Source organism: Eschrichtius robustus, chromosome 3, assembly GCF_028021215.1.
Source record: "Eschrichtius robustus isolate mEscRob2 chromosome 3, mEscRob2.pri, whole genome shotgun sequence".
In the NCBI taxonomy this organism is placed as follows: Eukaryota; Metazoa; Chordata; class Mammalia; order Artiodactyla; family Eschrichtiidae; genus Eschrichtius; species Eschrichtius robustus.
In genome coordinates this window covers 15,218,862-15,239,158 of record NC_090826.1, presented here as the reverse complement: position 1 = coordinate 15,239,158, position 20,297 = coordinate 15,218,862, and the positions used below count along the sequence as shown (strand labels likewise).

Sequence of the window (20,297 nt, the reverse complement as noted above, 5' to 3'; positions counted from 1 at the left end):
TATGAGGGGAAAAAAAATAGTTTTAAGTCAACTCCAAACTGTGTTACTTAATCCTTTGAGGCAAAGACAGATTGTCCCAGGTGTCCATGTGTAAATGCCAAGTCATGTGAATTAACCAAGAAAGTGTGCCAGACCAAAGGCCCAGAGATGGTAAATGTGGTCTGTGTTAATCAGCTTCTCACAAGTCAACATTGCTGCAGGGTATGTAGGAAATAGACTAAGAAGGTGGCTATTTTACAAGACCTTAACCTTCCCGTTGCCTGTCGGACTAGACAGAGGCTGAAACATCTGTAGGAATTTCTCCGGGGGACATCAAATACCAGGATTCTGATCAGAACAAGTAAAGCAGTCAGCAGAAAGCAGTAAAGATAGGGAAGGTAAATGTGGAAGTCATTACCGGTGTGCTCTGCTTGAAGAAAAGCCAAACTCACAAAAAGGGTCCTTTTAAATGAGTGCATATAGCACATAATCTAGCTTTCAGAGTTCTGACAGTCGTACAACTTTCCAAGAATGCAAAAAAGAAACATGGCTGTACACATTTTACTAAAATATAGTTAGTTAATTCACATGTGGGCATAGTATGTAGGAAAATGTGAAGACGCTCTGAAGATTAATTATTAAAGGGACATTGAAAAAATGCAGAATTACTAAGTTTCAATAAACACAATAAAAGATGCCATGTGTTACATTTATGGGGGCGAGGGTGATTTGGAGGTACTAACACTTATAGAGTGGCAGGCACTGTACTAACGTTTCTATATATTATTTCATTTGATCTACAGAACCACCTATGAGGTATACTATGATCTTGTCTTACAGAAGAGGAAACAATGTAAAGGGGTTAAGTGACTTACCCAAGTACACACAACTAAAAAGGGGAATTCAAACCCAAGCTGTCTGACTCCAAAATCATGGCTCTTCCCTATTCGCAGAGATAAACCTCAGGGAGAGGTCAGGAGAGCAGCAGGGAGACTAGTCTATTGTTACATGACACAAAGTGTTTTTCTGGATTTTCTGGACTGTAGTGCTCTGCATGGGTAATTTATGACCATGTGACTCTTCAATCCCTCAAGAAAACAACAGAAACCACAGATGTTTGACTTACCAAGAGTGATAACAAAACCCTGAAATGACTTAGAATCAATGAGAAACAGTCAACAAGTCAAGCTGGGATGTACCTCCCTCTGTGCACTGGCTGGAGATAAAATGAATTCAAACTGTTCAAAAGGGACAGTTGAACAGTATTCAACTGGTATTTTCCAGCAAGTCCCTTCCCTCTCAATACCTCCAGCCCCTCCTCATCAATATCAGTAACTGGATTCTCATCTTTGTGAAAGTAAATATAAGAATCAGGGATTCATTATCTCCTATGTATACATCATTATAGCTATTACGTTGTTGCCTATTCCTGATTCAAATGAAAAATCAATGGAGAAACAAGAACCAATGGTTTCTTTTCCTTATACATTTACTTGATCTATATTTATTAGCATTTATTAAGTAGAAGGCACTGGGGAGAAATTTCTTTCCTCTTGGAGCACATCACTAGAGTATGTAGTGTTTATTCTTCAAAGAGTGGGAAATGTTACCCAGTGGTTACACTTCAGTTATAGGGTTACGTGGACTTGGGGGTAACATAGGTTAAACATGATGGAGAATACTGATTAGGTTACTTACTAGTGGTATGTCTCAGTCCCTGGACAAATTATATACCTTCTCTAGGGGTCAGTTTCTTCGTATAGAAAAACAGGAATACTAATATTGCCTATCCCTGACTGGGGAATAGCAAGGATGAAACAATATAAAATGTGTAAAAAGCTTGGAAAAACAGTGCATTGCACACAGTAATTGTAATTGCCTTCTTTTCCCACAAAAAGCATTTCAAGAACAAATATTTACTGAGCACTGAAGGGCAAGAGTACTGGGTTCAACAAGAGTCAGAAATAAATAAGACAGTCTCTTCCCTGGGGAGCTTGGGATCAAGAAGGAATAACAAGTCAGGTATCCAGAAAACTGAACAAAAGCAGATCCTTGGTGCCGGGAGAGGGTCAGTGTTCTGCTGGTCGACAGGAAGGTGGGAACACATTTAGCAGAGTTTTTGTTTTTGTTTTTTTTAATCTTCAAGAAAGAAGTGGCATTTGAGTTGTCTTAAATGGTAGACTTTTAACAGCCAGAGTTGGGGAGGTGGGATGGCGCGCCCCACCCAGCAGCCGCAGAGAAGCAGGGCTTGTGCAGGGAAATGGGAGCGGGGGCGGTCTAGGCGTGTCCCTGAGAGCAGGAGACAAGGCTAGAAAGGGACGGGGGCCTCTGAAGGCACCAGAAGCTGGACCAAGCAGTCTGCACAGCACTTAATTCAGGAGGCAGGGGTTTCCCTGAAGACTTTTTAGAAAGGCAAAACATGACTGAAGCTGTGCTTTAAGAAGATTCATCTGACTAAGGTGTGTAGGATTACTTGGAAAAGAAGAGACATTTTGCTGGCAGAATTTACAGGACTTAAGAACTGATTAAGTGTGTGTATGTGTATCTGGGGTTTTGGGGGGGTGCAGCGGGGAAGAAAATGCTGAGAACTTCTACCTGGATAATTATAAAAACATTGGAGCTGGGGCTTCCCTGGTGGCACAGTGGTTAAGAATCCGCCTCCCAATGCAGGAGACACAGGTTCGAGCCCTGGTCCAGGAAGATCCCAATGCTGCAGAGCAACTAAGCCCGTGCACCACAACTACTGAGCCTGCGCTCTAGAGCCTGCGAGCCACAACTACTGAGCCCGTGCACCTACAGCACGTACTCCACAACAAGAGAGGCCACTGCAATGAGAAGACTGCACACCACAACGAAGAGTAGCCCCCGCTTGCCGCAACTAGAAAGCCCGCACACAGCAACAAAGACCCAACGCAGCCATAAATAAATAAATAAATAAATAAATAAATAAATATAAATAAATAAATAAAACATTGGTGCTATTTAAAAGTCATCAAATAACCTTTTAATACCAAATTCCCTTAACAAATCTAAAATATAACTTGATTTATACAAATGCAACATCTACAATGTTTTCATGAACACCAAATAACATCACATAAAGTGAAGAGCATTTGCTAAGCACTAATGCTTCAGGATTAAATTACCTCATTACATCTTCACAATAAACTTCTCTTATTAGCCCCATTTTATAGACCAAGAAACTGAGACACAGAAAGGTTAAGTAACTTGCCTCAGGTCACATGTCTGGGATTTGAACCCAGGCAGTCTGACTCCAGAGGCCTCGTCTTTGGTCACCATGTTAACCCTGCCACCAGTGTGGCCTCCTCACAGATATACAAAGTTATTATAATCAACCTGACTTACCAAAGGAAACGAAATACCTTCCAAAATTCATCCTAGCCAACACTATGTGTGGGCATTTCCTTCATTACACAAACTGAGCACCCACTGTGTGCCAAGCACTATGCTAGGCCCCAGGAAATAAGGTCCCGCACTCAGTAAGTTCATGATTTAGTGTTAGAGCCTACTGATAATTAGAAACTCAAAGTACAAGGAACAATGACAGAAACAGGATGTGCTCGAGGCACTGAGAAGGGTACCCAAACCATCCTGGAGGGTTAGAGAAGGGAGTGGGAGAGAAGGTGACGAGAGAAATGGACTACGAGGAGCTCCCGGTTACTAAGTTACCAAGTGTGCGGCGGGAGACAAAGCAAGACAGTCCTTTATGGCAAACTAAGGATCTTGGCCTCTATTACAAGCAGTAGGGAAGCAGTGGCAGAAATTAAGCAGGGAAACAACATATCAGATGTGTACTTTACAACAGCCCACTCACAGCAATGAGGACAGATTTGAAGAAGGCTCCATCAAAGATGGAGACACCAGTTAGGAGAAAGCCATTGCAGTAGGCCAGGTGGGAGCTAGGTCCAGACTTCTGATTCTCCCTTCTCTGCTATCTGACTGAAAAATGTGACCCTACATACTTTGGTCTCTCCTCAACACCACACTCCCCCCACCCCCCGCCTTTGTGTACTCCATGCCTAGCAGAAATGAGAGACGGTACTAAAGGTAAGCAGGACAGGTTAAAGCACAACTCTGACCAGGAATTAGGAATTTCTGAGGAGTGGGAGTGACCACACTTTATGATGATTCTTAGATAAGGGATCCTTAGGTAAAGATATAGTCATGGACAGAGATGCAGAGATGGAAAAGGGGGTCTATTATTTTAAAAATATACCAATGGTTTTGCATTTAAGGTAGTATTGGTGCAAATGGTGACTATCCCAGACCAGCATTCACAAAAGTGTGGGAATGGCTTGCCTGAATTTCGGGGACCTCCGTGAGCAAGCAACTTTTTCTTTGCTGTTCAAATCTGGCTCTCAGGCTTCCCTGGTGGCGCCATGGTTAAGAGTCCGCCTGCCAATGGAGGGGACACGGGTTCAAGCCCTGGTCCGGGAAGATCCCACACGCCGCGGAACAACTAAGCCTGTGCGCCACAACTACTGAGCCTGCGCTCTAGAGCCCGTGAGCCACAACTACTTAAGCCCGCACACCTGAAGCCCGTGCTCCGCAACCAGAGAAGCCACCGCAATGAGAAGCCCATGCACCGCAACAAAGAATAGCCCCCACTCGCCGCAACTAAAGAAAGCCCGTGCACAGCAACGAAAACCCAGCACAGCCAAAAATAAATAAAATAAATAATTTTTTTTTTAATTAAACCTTTCTTATAACATTTCTTAATTTTATTTATTTATATTTTGCTGTGTTGGGTCTTCGTTTCTGTGCGAGGGCTTTCTCTAGTTGTGGCAAGCGTGGGCCTCTCCTCATCGCGGTGCGCGGGCCTCTCACTATCGCGGCCTCTCTTGTTGCGGAGCACAGGCTCCAGACGCGCAGGCTCAGTAGTTGTGGCTCACGGGCCCAGTTGCTCCGTGGCATGTGGGATCTTCCCAGACCAGGGCTCGAACCCATGTCCCCTGCATTGGCAGGCAGACTCTCAACCACTGCACCACCAGGGAAGCCCCTAAATAAATTTTTTAAATTAATTAATTAATTTAATTTAAATGTCTTCTTAAAAATCTGGTTCTCATAAGGTGCCCAAGACTATGAGGTTTAGGAAACAGCACCCAGCTGACTTTCTATTATAGTAGTATTCTACAGTCATTCTTTTTTTGTTTTTTTAAATTTATTTATTTATTTATTTTTGGCTGCATTGGGTCTTCATTGCTGTGCGCGGGCTTTCCCTAGTTGTGGCGAGCGGGGGCTACTCTTGGTTGCGGTGTGCGGGCTTCTCATTGTGGTGGCTTCTCTTGTTGTGGAGCACAGGCTCTAAGTGCGTGAGCTTCAGTAGTTGTGGCTCGTGGGCTCTAGAGCGCAGGCTCAGTAGTTGAGGCGCACGGGCTTAGTTGCTCCGCGGCATGTGGGATCTTCCAGGACCAGGGATCGAACCCGTGTCCCCTGCATTGGCAGGTGGATTCTTAATCACTGTGCCACCAGGGAAGCCTACAGTCTTTCTTAAAGGCATAAGTACTCTACAAAGCCCCATAAATAAACCTCTCCAAATCACTGGGCTTGCATACATTAAGAAACCAAAAATTTAGTTCTCATACACTGAGTGAAGAAAAAAAAATTCTTCCTAAAGATAAGCCATGTGCTGAAATACAATGAACTTCAAGTTGCAGTTGGAACAAGGGGGAAAAAGCTGTGATTTTTTTCAATGGTCACAGCCAATCTCTTCCGGGAAAACATAAGATTAGTAGCATTTATACTAATGTCAAGACAACATAAGATTAGAGCAGTAATATACTGTATTTTTGCTTCTAATCAGATGGGGATATTATAAGCTCACATACAGGCTTATGCTGAAATGGTTAAAAAAAAAAGAATTCCTACAACTCATGGACTTCAATGTAGTCATCTGAAATGATGCCAAGAAACTAGCAGCTTTCTTAGGACTACCTTCCTAGTAAAAAGTGAATTATGTTGCTCAAATCATTTGCTTCAGTTAATCATTTAAAATCTATCAAAAAGGAATTCTGAGTAGTTTATATGTGCAGGTTGTGACAAACAATCAGAAACATTTGTTTCTAACATTTGTCAAAATAAAGTAGGTCTACAGATCCATCAACAATTATGTCAGAGTGTTATAATAATTACAAATTATCCTAAGCATTCTAATGCAGGTTTAGGTTGGATAAACAAAACATAAGTAAAAGCAATGGATTTCAATTCCTCCCATATACACTGTTAACTATTAATCAAATTCTACCTGAAGATATACACAATTGAAGCAACTTGGTGGTGGGTCTCTATTATTTTAAACAAGCACCTGGGCCACACTACGATCTGCCCCCCCATCTGCCCTCTCTCCCAGACACATCTCACTTGTACCATTTTTCTAAACGGCTCCCCATCCTCCATTAATATTGACCATATTTTCATATCCCATATTCTTCCAAAATGTTATTCTAAGTGGTACCCCCCCCCTTTTTTTAAATATGGAATGCTTCACAAATGTGTGTGTCATCCTTGCTCGGGGGCCATGCTAACCTTCTCTGTATCATTCCAATTTTTTTTAGTATATGTGCTGCCGAAGTGAGCTCACCTCTTTATCCTTTATTTCTTGTTCCTATCATGCTTTCTAAAAAGCATTTCAGGGACTTCCCTGGTGGTCGGTTAAGAATCCGCCTTCCAATGCAGGGGATGCGGGTTCAATCCCTGGTCAGGGAACTAAGATCCCATCATGCCGCAGGGCAACTAAGCTCACGTGCCACAACTAGAGAGCCCATGTGCCGCAACTACAGAGCCCACATGCTCTGGAGCCCGTGCCACAAAACTAGAGAGAAGCCCTCGCGCCGCAACGAAAGATCCCAAGTGCCCCAACTAAGACACGATGCAGCCAAAAATAAATAAATAAATAATTTTAAAAATAAATAAATAAAAAGCATTTCAAATTCACTTTCTCCACTTCTTTTAAAAATGACAAGTTAAATTGTTAATAATCATTATCTAGATTCCAATGGACTTTCACTTTAAGTAGTACAGTTTTTTTTTTTTTAACAAGTATGTATTTAGTCAAAAAAAAAAAAAGACCTAAAAATTATAAGCTATGCTTCCTTTAAAGTCATTCTAGGGAATTCCCTGGCGGTCCAGTGGTTAGGACTCCGTGATTTCACTGCTGAGGGCGCGGGTTCAATCTCTGGTCAGGGAACTAGGATCCCAGAAGCCGTGCGGTGTGGCCAAATTTAAAAAAAAAAAAAAGTCATTCTAATTATTCTGTTTGTTCCTTTTTCTTTTTTTTTCCACTTCATTTCCCATTATGTTTGCTGCTGAAAGAGTCTGTGTGTGCAGATGTACTATATGTATGAATATTCGACCCTGTGTTGGGTGAGTGTAGTCTGGCAGGGCTGTGGCAGGGGAGTCGTAAAGAATGAGAAGTCTAGAGAAGTCACATTTGTCACGGGCAGGATTTACCAACCTTGACTGCTGACATTTGGGGCTGGTATTCCTTTGTCGTGGATGCTGTCGTTTCAGCGGCATCCCTGTCCGCGACCCACCAGGTGTCAGTACCCCCACTCCCCCATCCCCCAGTATGGCAACCATACATGGCACCAAACATTGCCACATGTCCCTGGGGGTGAGGGGGTACTTCACCCCCAGTCTAGGGGTTTACAGTTTATAAAATACTTTCACAACCATTAGGTTATTACCTAATCCTGGGCTTCATCAAAACCATGTAGGGATTAGCATCCCAAATTTACAGAAGAGGAAACTGAGGCTCAAAGAAGCCGAAGACTGTCCCAAGCTCACTAGGCTCAAGGCCCACTCTTTCTTTTTCGGCTGCACCGTGCCAAATGGTACACGACCAGGGATTGAACCTGGGCCACAGCAGTCAAAGCACTGAGTCCCAACCACTAGACCACCAGGGAATTCCCAAGGCCGACTCTTCTTTCAATGTCCCACACACTGCTTTTCCAGCTGAAGGAGGTTAACACTGCAGGCCCTCAGTTTCCTCACCCTTACAGTGAGAGGCTGGACACAATTCCCTTCCTTCTTCCTCTTCTTTCTTTCAAAGCAGAAAGCCTTTTGTTCCAGAGAAATCTTCTGTGAAAGCCCAGTACATTCAAAAGATAAAACTAAGCTGCTATTTGAGGAGTCCAAGTAGCATCCAGGCCCTACCCTCCTGAACCCTGTACTTGTCCCCCCCAGATGGGCCCCACAAACTCTAGGGCTCTATAGACCACATTTTGAAAACATGATAAATAAACTCCCCTGTTTGTTGTAACATATAAGTTATATGATTCTAGATAGCCATTTCTCAGTTAGAAATGGTCTCTAGCTGAAATAGGAAGCAAACACATTCAATAGAAATGTTATCTTAAACCAAGGTCCAAACTACGTTACTGACTGGTCAGTGGTAGGAGAATGGAGAGAGTGTGTGTTTGTGTGCCCCAAGTGTGTGGGACCCCAGTGACTGGGTAAATCCAGGAGGAGTTGTAAAGCAGCAGTCTCGTGGACAAATCTGTCCAATATCCAGAACAGAAACAGGTTCCAAACAAATCACTCTATAGGAACAGACCCTGGGAAACACATCTCAAATTCTCCAGACACAATTTTTCCAATCTGTTAAATGAAAGGGTTGAAATCACTGTTATCAGTCTTTTTTCCCTCCAAAGCATTCAAATTATTTTTCCAAATAAAATCTTATGCAGAAAATATATAAATACAACAGATCAAAGTAGAGTTGCTCTGTTCAGGCAGGGGGAGGCGACTGGGCTGAAAGCCTGACTAGAAATCCATTTGCTTGGCCTTCCCTTTCTGCTCTGTACCTAGCCCCCCTCCGCCAGTGGCAACCACTAGGGTACTTTGGAAGACATTTAAAAACCACTAGACCAAATGAATCCCTAAGGCTCCTTCCAGCTCTAATAATCTATCATTCTGTAAGTCTATGTATTCATGGAAGTTATTCAACTGGGGCCAAACAAGGAAAGCAACAATGGGACATCACGTCCACCAAGAGCAAATCCCATTGACCTGTCAATCAATGAGAAACTTCATTAATAGTTACCAGTGTAATTTCAAAGTTAGTGAAAAGCTTATTTAAACTAACCTATTAAATAACAAAACTAGACTTAACATATTTATTTAAAGATTATTCATAGTCCTCAACTGTAGGAACCAAATGAACTCAGTAAATAATTTTTTGAACAGAAATTGTTCTCATGTTTATTTCCTTACATCATAAAAAGAGCAAAGTTAATGATCCTCCCCACCAAGCATCATTATCATTCCAAGAAGTAATTTGGATTAAGTTTATTGTTTATCATTCCATTTATATAAGTAGGATCGTTTATCACACATGATGTTCTAAAATTTGCTTTTCTCACTTTATGATTATCAAGGACACCTTTCAAGGACATATATATAAGACTTTTTGTGAACATATGTTTTCATTTCTCCTGAGTAAATAAATACCCAGGAGTAGAATGAATAGATGGTATGTTTAACTTTATAAGAAACTACCAGTTTTACAAAACGATTGTGCCATTATACTTCCCCAACAACAGTGTACAAGAATTCCAGTTGCTCCACATCCTAGAAAACTTTAATGTTGTCAGTCTTTTAAACTATTTTAATGGGTGTATAGGGGTATCTCATTATGATTTTAATTTGCATTTCCCCAACGCCCATTGATGTTAACATCTTTTCATGTTCTTATTTGCCATTAGTATAACTTCTTTTGCAATGAATCTTTTCAAACATTTAACCAATTTTCTCAGATGGATTGTCTTCTTATGATGAAATTTTAAAATTCTTTATTCTGGAAACAAGTCCTTTATCAGATATATGTATTGCAAATATTCTCTCCCATTCTGTGGCTTGCCTTTTTTTGTTCTCTTAATGGTGTCTTTCAAAGAGCAAGTTTTACATTTTGATCAAATCCAGCATATCAATTTTTTTCTTTGTGATTTTGCTTTCTGTGACCTAAGAAATCTTTTCTTTTTTAGGGACTCTTTTTGAACTCAAGGTCACAAAGATTTTTCTCCTATGCCTTCTTTTAGAAATATTTAGTTTTAGCTTTTACATGTCTGTGATTCTTCAAGTTAATTTTCATATGTGATAATGAGGTTCATTTTTTTTCTCTCTATGGATACCTAGTTATTCTAGCACAATTTCTTGAAAAGATTTTCCTTTCCCCATTAAACTGTCTTGGCATCTTTGTCAAAAATGAATTAACAATATATTTATGGGTCTATTTCTAGACACTAGCCAATCTCACCGATTTATACGTGTATCCCTTCTCCAACACCACACTGTCTTGTTCACTGAAGCTTTACAGTAAGTCTTGAAATCAGGTAATGTTAGTCTTCCAACTTTGTTTTTCTTTTAAAAAATCGCTTTGGGGACTTCCCTGGCAGTTCAGTGGTTAAGACTCCGCGCTTCCACTGCAGGGGGCAGGGGTTCGATCCCTGGTTGGGGAACTAAGATCTCGCATGCCTCAGGGCACAGCCAAAACAAAAAAAAAAAAAAATCACTTTGTTTTGGATTGTTTACATTTTCATGTGGATTTTTAAATGAACGTCTCAGTTTCTACAAGTATCTTTGAGCATTATTTTTCTTGCTGAAAAAGAGATAATATAAACTTCCTCACTGAATTGCTAGGAGAGTAAAAAAGGGATAATATATTAGTGTGCCAAATATGGTGGCACATAACAGGTATTCAATTAATGTTAACTTCCTCTCTCTTTCCCTCTCTTGGCCTTTAAATAAACAGGATCCAACCTAGCAATGCCCTAACATTTCAATAGTGGGTCAATGGCCGTGGTAAAAATATTACCACACCTAACGACTTTTATAAGTAAATATTTGTATTTTCCCTTGGATTCAACACTGAAATGAACTTGCCAGAAAAAGCAATTCAGCATATTTACTAATAAACTGTTTCAGGCCACATTTTAGGAAAGCATAAAACCACAGCCAGAACAAAAATTTAAATATGTTTTCAAGTTCCATATAGTGCCTAATTACATTATTCTACAATACTAACAGAAAATTCTCCTCTAGGAAGATCACAATGTTCCATTATTCATATTGCTGCCGCAAATGGAAAAAGGATTTCTGCTCCCAAACATTGTTTATAAATACATATAACAAACAAAATATGGCTACTAATTCAACAATTAACATGTACTAATTTGAAACCCAAACCTATAAACAACCAAAAACCTTTGAAGTATTTTAGTTTACCCTAATTGATATCACTCCATGAAATGGAGAGGTATCAGTTTGCAAACACAGGCTACCAAAAGGCACTTTTTGGTGAGCCACCAATACTTTGTGGTAACCCATATTTATCAGATGAACTGATACTTAAAGAAAAACAGTAATTTGCTTTCTTTTTCCATGACTATTCAATGGCCTCTTTCAGTATAGTATTTTTTTTTGAATTTTTGAATTTTATTTATTTTTTATACAGCAGGTTCTTACTAGTTATCTATTTTATACATATTAGTGTATACATGTCAATCTCAATCTCCCAATTCATCCCACCACCACCACCACACCCCTGCCACTTTCCCCACGTGGTGTCCATACATTTGTTCTCTACATCTGTGTCTCTATTTCTGCCCTGCAAACCAGTTCATCTGTACCATTTTTCTAGGTTCCACATATATGCGTTAATATACGATATTTGTTCTTCTCTTTCTAACTTACTTCACTCTGTATGACAGTCTCTAGATCCATCCACGCCTCTACAAATGACCCAATTTCATTCCTTTTTATGGTTGAGCAATATTCCACTGTATATATGTACCACATCTTTATCCATTCGTCTGTCGATGGGCATTTAGGTTGCTTCCATGACCTGGCTATTGTAAACAGTGCTGCAATGAACATTGGGGTGCATGTGTCTGTTTGTTTTGTTTGTTTGTTTTTTTTTATTTTTGGCTGCGTTGGGTCTTCGTTGCTGCGCGCGGGCTTTCTCTAGTTGCAGCGAGTGGGGGCTACTCTTAGTTGTGGTGCGTGGGCTTCTCATTGCAGTGGCTTCTCTTGTTGCGGAGCACGGGCTCTAGGCGCGCGGGCTTCAGTAGTTGTGGCACGTGGGCTCAGTAGTTGTGGCTCACGGGCTCCAGAGCGCAGGCTCAGCAGTTGTGGTGCACGGGCTTAGTTGCTCCGTGGCACGTGGGATCTTCCCAGACCAGGGATCGAACCTATGTCCCTTGCATTGGCAGGCGGATTCTTAACCACTGTGCCACCAGGGAAGTCCCGCCTATGCCTTTTTTTTTCCTTAACATCTTTATTGGAGTATAATTGCTTCACAATGGTTTGTTAGTTTCTGCTTTATAACAAAGTAAATCAGTTATACATATACATATGTTCCCCTATCTCTTCCCTCTTGCGTCTCCCTCCCTCCCACCCTCCCTATCCCACCCCTCTAGGTGGTCACAAACCACCGAGCTGATCTCCCTGTGCTACCGCATGTGCCTTTTTGAATTATGGTTTTCTCTGGGTATATGCCCAGTAGTGGGATTGCTGGGTCATATGGTAATTCTATTTTTAGTTTTTTAAGGAACCTCCATACTGTTCTCCATAGTGGCTGTATCAGTTTACAGTCTGACCAACAGTACAAGAGGATTCCCTTTTCTCCACACCCTCTCCAGCATTTGTTGTTTGTAGATTTTCTGATGATGACCATTCTAACTGGTGTGAGGTGATACCTCACTGTAGTTTTGATTTGCATTTCTTTAATAATTAGTGATGTTGAGCAGTTGAGCAGCTTTTCACGTGCTTCTTGGCCATCTATATGTCTTCTTTGAGAAATGTCTATTTAGGTCTTCTGCCCATTTTTTGATTGGGTTGTTTGTTTTTTTAATATTGAGCTGCTTGAGCTGTTTATATATTTTGGAGATTAATCCTTTGTCCATTGATTCGTTTGCAAATATTTTCTCTCATTCTGAGGGTTGCCTTTTCGTCTTGTTTGTAGTTTCCTTTGCTTTGCAAAAGCTTTTAAGGTTCATCAGGTCCCATTTGTGTTTATTTTTGTTTTTATTTCCATTACTATAGGAGATGGATCAAAAAAGATCTTGCTGTGATTTACGTCAAAGAGTGTTCTTCCTATGTTTTTCTCTAAGAGTTTTATAGTGTCTTGTCTTACATTTAGGTCTCTAATCCATTTTGAGTTTATTTTTGTGTATGGTGTTAGAGAGTGTTCTAATTTCATTCTTTTACATGTAGCTGTCCAGTTTTCCCAGCACCACTTATTGAAGAGACTGTCTTTTCTCCGTTGTATATCCTTGCCTCCTTTGTTATAGATTAGTTGACCAGTATAGTATTATTTTAAAATTAAAATGGTCTTAAACAATCAATTTAACTACACGTAATTGATTAGCGGATGACTACACAAAACCTGCTGGTTAATTCTAAGGTAGGTCAGCTGCTAAATCATTTACTGTCCTACTTTCTTAGCAAGGAAGGAACAAGGCCAAACCCTTTCTTTTCATGAAGATGAATGCGTGGCAAAGCATTAACTTTCATCTCTGTTGACTGAGCTGCATATACCCAGTGACAAATCTCAAGACATAACAGAAATTAATAAACTGCAAAATGTTACTTGGGCTCCCCTCCTGCCTCTCCTACTTGTCAACCGCAATTCCACTCTCCATTTATGTAGGTTTGACATCACCCTGACGACTCCTGTTCGTGAGCCTGCATTTCAAGTTCTGTAAACATTACTGCTGTACTGTCACCATTACATCTGTCTCCATTCCACTCCTTCTGCCCCCATCTTAGTTCTGGGTTCCTCTAACCTGATCATTTCACTTATGACATGACTTTGCAATAATATACTAATACATCCCTTGCCCTCATTCTGGCCCTTTCCAATTCATTCTCATAATACTTCAGGGATCTTTCTGAAATCAGACATTCAACCATGTCACTCTTCAGCTTAACATTTAATGGTTTTTCTCAATGCTACACACACAAAGAGCCATACAATCCAGTAATCCCACTCCTAGGAACATACCCAAGAGAAATGAAAACATATGTCCATATAAAAACTGGTATACTTGGTCACAGCAGCATTATTCATAATAGCGAAAAAGTGTAAACAACCTAAATGTCCATCAACTGATAAATGGATAAACAAAATGTGGTATATCCATGCCATAGAATATTATTTGCTACCAGATGTCAATACTATCCAAAGGGATCTACAGATTCGATGCAATCCCTATCAAAATCCTATGATATTTTCTGCAGAAATATAAAACCCATCCTAAAATTCATATGGAATCTCAAGGGACCCTGAATAGCCAAAATAATCTTGAAAAAGAACAAACCAAGAGACACATTTCCTGATTTCAAAACTTACTACAAAGCTACAGTTATCAAAACAATGTAGTACTGGGAATTCCCTGGTGGTCCAGTGGTTAGAACTCAGAGCTTTCACTGCCGTGGGCCCGGGTTCAACCCCTGGTCAGGGAACTAAGATCTCTCAAAACGCACGGCACAGTCAAAAAAAAAAAAAAACAGTGTAGTACTGGCATAAAGACAGACAGATAGACCAATGGAATAGACAGCCCAGAAATAAACCCTTGCATATATGGTCAAATGGTTTTTGACAAGGGTGCCAAGACCATTCAGTGGGGAAAGGCCTGTGTTTTCAACAAATGGTTCTGGGAAAACTGGATATCCACATGCAAAAAAAATGAAATCAGACTCTCCTTATCTGGCACCATATACAAAAATTAACTGAATACAGCTCAAAAACCTGTAAGACTCTAAGACTCTAAGAGGAAACATAGGGCAAAAACATCATCACATTGGATTTGGCAATGATTTCTTGGATATGAAATCATACAAATACATATATCGGTCTCTGCCTCCAGTTCCTGGCAGAGAGCTCTTAAATCCCTTAGAACTTCCTGGGTGATAGGCGTGTCTTTTACTCTAATGAGGCGACTCTTGATGGGCTCCTGCATGGCTTCAGGATGAGGGCTGATCACCAGAAAGACCAAGTCACGCTTGGAATTTCCAGCCTCATCCCCCATCCTCCAAGAAGGGGAGAGGGGCTGGAGACTGAGTTAATGATTAATCATGCCTTCATGATGAAGCTTCCGAAAAATCCCAAAAGTATGGGGTTCTGAGAGCTTCCAGGATGGTGAACAAATCTACATGCCAGGAGGGCAACATGCCAGGAGGGAGGTGCACCCCACCTCCACAGAAACAGAAGCTCCTGGCTTGGGACCCTTCAGGACCTCACCAAATGTATCTCTTCATCTGGCTGTTCATTCAGATTCTTTAGTATCCTTGGTAATAAACTGGTAATCTACTAAACAAACTGTTTTCCCGAGCTCTGTGAGCCACTCTAACAAATTATTGAACCCTAAGAGGGAATCATGGGAACCTCTGATTCATAGCCAGTCAGTCAGAAGCGTAGGTAACAATCTGGACTTCTGATTGGCATCTGAAGTGAGAGTCTTAGGGGACTAAGCCCTTAACTCATAGGGTCTGTGCTATCCTGTTATTGTCAGAATTGAATTGTGCAATGGAGCACCCAGCTGGTGTCAGAGAATATCTTGGTGTGGAAAACCAACACATCTGCCATCAGAAGTACTGTCGGTATGAGAGTAGATGAGAAACGAGATTTTTGCTGCTCAGACACCAAAAGCACAGTCAACAAAAGAAAAAATTGACAAACTGGACTTCATAAAAATTTTTTAATTTTGTGTACCAAAAGATAATACCAACAGAGCAAAAAGGTATCCCACATACATGGGAGAAAATATTTGCAAATCACGGATCCGATAAAGGATTAATATCAAGAATATAGAGATGGGGGCTTCCCTGGTGGTGCGGTGGTTGAGAATCTGCCTGCTAATGCAGGGGACACGGGTTCGAGCCCTGGTCTGGGAAGATCCCACATGCCGCGGAGCAACTGGGCCCGTGAGCCACAACTGCTGAGCCTGCGCGTCTGGAGCCTGTGCTCCGCAACAAGAGAGGCCACGATAGTGAGAGGCCCGCGCACTGCGATGAAGAGTGGCCCCCGCTTGCCGCAACTAGAGGAAGCCCTAGCACAGAAACAAAGACCCAACACAGCCAAAAAAATAAATAAATAAAACTCTACCATGAATGTAATATTAAAAAAAAAAAGAATATATAGAGATGGGACTTCCCTTGTGGCACAATGGTTAAGAGTCCGCCTGCCAGTGCAGGGGACACGGGTTCAAGCCCTGGTCCGGGAAGATCCCGCATGCCGCAGAGCAACTAAGCCCATGTGCCACAACTACCGAGCCTGTGCTCTAGAGCCGGAGAGCCACAACTACTGAGCCCGCGTGCTGCAACTACAAGCCTGCACGCCTAGAAGCCTGTGACCGCAACGAGAAGCCACTGCAATGAGAAGCCCGCGCACCGCAACAAAGAGTAGCCCCCGCTCGCCACAACTAGAGAAAGCCCACGCGCAGCAACAAAGACCCAATGCAACCAAAAATAAATAAATAAATAAATATTCTAAAAAAGAATATATAGAGAAATCCTAAATGCAACAACAACAAAAATAATTCAAAGACGGACAAAGAGGGCTTCCCTGGTGGCACAGTGGTTAAGAATCTGCCTGCCAATGCAGGGGACACGGGTTCGAACGCTGGTCCAGGAAGATCCCACATGCCGTGGAGCAACTAAGCCCCTGCGCCACAACTACTGAGCCTGCGCTCTAGAGCCTGTGAGCCACAACTACTGAGCCCGCGTGCCACAACTACTGAAGCCCGCACGCCTAGAGCCCATGCTCCACAACAAGAGAAGCCACCACAATGAGAAGCACGCGCACCCCAACAAAGAGTAGCCCCCGCTCGCCACAACTAGAGAAAGCCCGCGTGCAGCAACGAAGACCCAGCGCAGCCAAAAATAAATGATTAAAAAAAAAAAAAAAAGATGGACAAAGGACTTGAACTGACATTTCTCCAAAGAAGATATACAAATGACCAATAAGTATATGGAAAGATGCACTGAACATCACTAATTATTAGAGAAATGCAAATCAAAGTTACAATGAGATACTACCTTACATTGATTAGGATGGCTACTATTAAAAAAATTTTTTTAAAAGAAAAGAACAAATGTTGGTGAGGATGTGAAGAAACTGGGACTCTTGTGCAGTGTAAGTAAGAATGTAAAATGGTACAGCCACAACGGGCTTCCCTGGTGGCACAGGGGTTAAGGATCTGCCTGCCAATGGAGGGGACACGGGTTCGAGTCCTGGTCCGGGAAGATCCCACATGCCGCAGAGCAACTAAGCCCGTGTGCCACAACTACTGAGCCCACGACTCACAACTACTGAAGCCCGCGGGCCTAGAGCCCGTGCTCCACAGCAAGAGAAGCCACTGCAATGAGAAGCCCACACACCGCAACAAAGAGTAGCCTCCACCAGCCGCAACTAAAGAAAGCCCACGCGCAGCAAGGAAGACCCAACACAGCCTAAATAAATATATAAATAGAGTAAACCTTGAAGACATTATACAAAGTAAAATAAGCCAATCTCAAAAAGACAAATACTGTATGATTCTACTTACATGAGGTACTTAAGAGTAGTCAAAATCACAGAGACAGAAAGTAGAGTGGTGGTTGCCAGGGGCTGGAAGGTATGCGCAGGAGTAGAGAGTTATTGTTAACTGGGTACAGAGTTTCAGTTTTACAAGATGAAGAGTTATGGAGATAGATGATGGTAATGAGTGTACAGCACTGTGAACATATTTAATACCCCTTAGTGGTACACCTAAAGACGGTTAAGATGGTCAATTTAAAAATGTTTTAATTTAAATTAAAATTTTAAAAATTTTATTGAAATATAGTTGATTTACAATGTTGTGTTAGTTTTGGGTATACAGCAAAGTGATTCAGTTTTATATATATATATGTGTGTGTATATATATATGTGTGTGTGTATATATATATATATATATATATATATATATAACTTTTTCAGGTTCTTTTCCATTATAGGTTATTACAAGATATTGAATATAGTTCCCTGTGCTATACAGTAGGTCCTTGTTGTTCATCTATTTTCTATATAGTAGTGTGTATATGTTAATCTCAAACTCCTAATTTATCCCCCCCATAAAATGGTAAATTTTATTTGTATTTTATCACAATTAAAAAAAAATTGAGGGAAAATACCCCTCAAGACTATGAGGATTAAATGAGATAATGTAACATGCTTAGCACAGTGTCTGGCACATGGTAAGTGCTCAATAAATGGTAGCCATTATCATCACTCCCCGAAGGAGCCAAAGTCTCTCTCTCCTCTGGGATGATGCCTGGACAGTTTCTGAGACCCGAAATGCAGACCTCCACCCGGTCCACCTACTAAACACCTAAGATGGAATTCTCTAAGATGGAATTCCGAAGTCTCCACCTCCTTTTCACATTCCTCAAGAAGGTAAGCCCCTCAAGGGTAGGCCCAGTGCCTATTCACCTGTGCACCCCTCCCCAGAGATTTCCACAATGCCTGGTATTAAATTGCTTAGAGAAGTATACATTAATTATTACTACTATGTATATAAAACTGGAATACCAATTGTCGGACTTCCATACCACCCACAATAGCCGTGATAGGAGCAAATGTGTTATTTTAACTTATAATTGCTATCCTTCATTCACATGCCTGCAGCTAGTATTTACCAAGTACAGGTAATGTACTAACCACTGTACAGAGATTATCTCATTTTATCATCACTTGTAAACAACTACCATTTTATAGTTGAGGAAACTGAGGCACAGAGAGGTAATTATTGGTACATTTATTTCTAATGCAAAAAATCAGGCAAAAGAAAAGGAAAGGCATGTGAATGCTACCACAGTCCATTAAATGGAATACATTCTAGGAGCTGCTTATAAATGTCCATGGCTTGCATTTTTCCTCATGCTTAATACACCTGGCTTGCAAGAACAGCCTTTTTCAGGAAAGTATCATGGCATTGGTCAACCCCTCTCCCAACCATGACATCTCCTTCCCCTCTTTTAGATTTTCTGGCCAATACATGGATTATTAAGACTAGATATTCCTGGGACTTCCCTGGTGGTGCAGTGGTTAAGAATCCGCCTGCCAATGCAGGGGACATGGGTTCAAGCCCTGGTCTGGGAAGACCCCACATGCCGCGGAACAACTAAGCCCGTGTGCCATAACTACTGAGCCTATGCTCTAGAGCCCACAAGCCACAAATACTGAGCCTGCCTGCTGCAACTACTGAAGCCCATGTGCCTAGAGCCCACGCTCTGCAACAAGAGAAGCCACCACAATGAGAATCTCGTGCACCACAATGAAGAGTAGCCCCTGCTCGCCGCAACTAGAGAAAGCCCGCGCACATCAACTAAGACCCAACACAGCCAAAAATAAATTAATTAATTAAAAAAAAAAAAGACTAGATATTCCTTACTCTGGTCTCAAAGTGGGAGTGAAATGTGGGGGAGAAGGGACATAGCCAATTTCACAGTTTTTTCACATTAAGGATTCCCAAGGCCTCCAAATGAATCCACAAAGTACTGGAGCGAGATTCTCCTCAAAGCTTCCTCCAGCAAATCTGGGGCCATAGCCTCTGCCACACAGACATCAACTTGGTCATGAGGTGACAGCCTGCCAGCACAGGCCTTCTGCATTCGAGAGTGAGTTGTAACAGCACTCTAAGGGCAATGACAATGCTTCTATGACCTACACTCGCAGGGCTTAGATATTCTCAAATTGCAGGGAAGGACCTCCATAAGTCTCATCAACTCTGATTTTCTCATCTCTTAGGATCTTATTTCCCCTGGGAAACAGAAAATAGATAAAACTTCCCATCCAGTCCGAGTGACAAGCAAAGGTGAGCGCATCAGCTCTGTCCCAGAACTATTAAGACTCCTGTGTTAGCACAATACTATGATTCCTATTCTCATTAGCAAGAATGTGTGTCTTATTCATGTGGGTACACACAAGGCTAACTAGTCAGTACGTACAAGGAAAATATCAATAAATGGCACAGCCCTTGAGCAGAGTGGGAAAGAAAACCAGAGCATTCAATAAATCTGATAAAACAAAAATAAATTCATAAAATTAGCAAAAACCATTAATGACGCATTCACATAAACTAATGGAACATGCTATTCATAAAATGTAATATTCTTCACTCCTTTTTAATTTCCTGCAATAAGGCTTTGGCAGTACCACTTAAACCAACATCATGCTCTACTTGTTTAAATAAAAAAGTGCTCTCTGGTTTATGTTTCTTGGTTGACTACTCCCAAATATTTCTAATACTACTTTATTGTTAAGATTACTGACAATA

At 41.3% G+C, this 20,297-nt stretch overlaps 1 protein-coding gene and 1 non-coding gene across 2 annotated transcripts in view; both read right to left on the bottom strand.

The window, feature by feature from the left end:
- MICOS10 (mitochondrial contact site and cristae organizing system subunit 10) overlaps positions 1-20,297 on the bottom strand; it is a 35,630-nt gene that overhangs the window by 9,476 nt on the left and 5,857 nt on the right. The window lies entirely within an intron of this gene.
- LOC137763135 (U6 spliceosomal RNA) lies at positions 6,468-6,578 on the bottom strand. The gene has a single exon (XR_011073704.1). It is a non-coding gene; the product is annotated as a U6 spliceosomal RNA (small nuclear RNA).